The following is a 927-nucleotide window of genomic DNA, read 5'->3' as shown; positions in this document are numbered from 1 at the left end:
CCTGTAGGTAACTAAATAAAGTAGAAGGCCTCGAGCCGAAATTACGTTAGTTGCAAGCGCACACCTAAAGCTGATGTGTTGTTAGTTACCTTTGGGACGAAGCCCTCGCTTATATTTAGTAGCAAATTAAAAAATGCTTTGGGTGTTTATTGGCATTGAAAAGCGTTTATTTATAAAATAAATAATTTTTNTTAGACATATCGCTATACTTTCGATTTTATTCCATTACTATTTTAAATTGATTAAGGGCGATGCCTTTGCGCTTGGCGCAGTAGGCCTCCAGCCGTTAGCTGGCACTATATAATAATATGATAGAGTTAGCGTAACCGACTCGTTGGAACAAGCTAACTCTATAGGGCCACGTTCCAAGTAAACAGTAGCACACGGCGAGGAACCCGTGAAGGAGGCCTCCGGCCGAAGTTAGGTGCACGGCACCTATAAAAATTATAGGACCACAACGTTGGCTCTGCTCTGTCAAAAAGTTTACGCACGCTGTAGCATAACATAGACAAGGTCCGTTGTACATGCACGAAAAGCTTTACCTTTGGTCTTGTGGGTTAAGGTAAAGGCAAAGCCCTCGTGGTCCCCTTCGTTCTTCATCCCCTAAAGGGGATGTAACACAACATAAGTCACAAATGTTCGTAGTCGTTCAGACAACGTTGTACTACGAAACTACAGCATAAATGTTCTACAAAACAAGCTACTTCGTTGGCTTAGCCAAACTTAATCAGTAGCTGTTTCCTGAAGAAAACCAAACTAACTCCCTCACAGCGCTTCCCCTTTAGGGGAACAAACTTCGTACCCTTGTACCAAGTCATCATTTTCATTATTTTCTTTATTTTAATAAAGAAAATAATGAAAATGATGAACAAGTAGGGACTTTGGTTCTTCCCCTAAAGAANNGACAACCCTTTAGGGGACGTCTTG

The sequence above is a fragment of the Volvox carteri genome (genome assembly GCF_000143455.1).
Source record: "Volvox carteri f. nagariensis unplaced genomic scaffold VOLCAscaffold_705, whole genome shotgun sequence".
NCBI lineage: Eukaryota > Viridiplantae > Chlorophyta > Chlorophyceae > Chlamydomonadales > Volvocaceae > Volvox > Volvox carteri.
Note: the sequence above shows the minus strand (reverse complement) of the source record.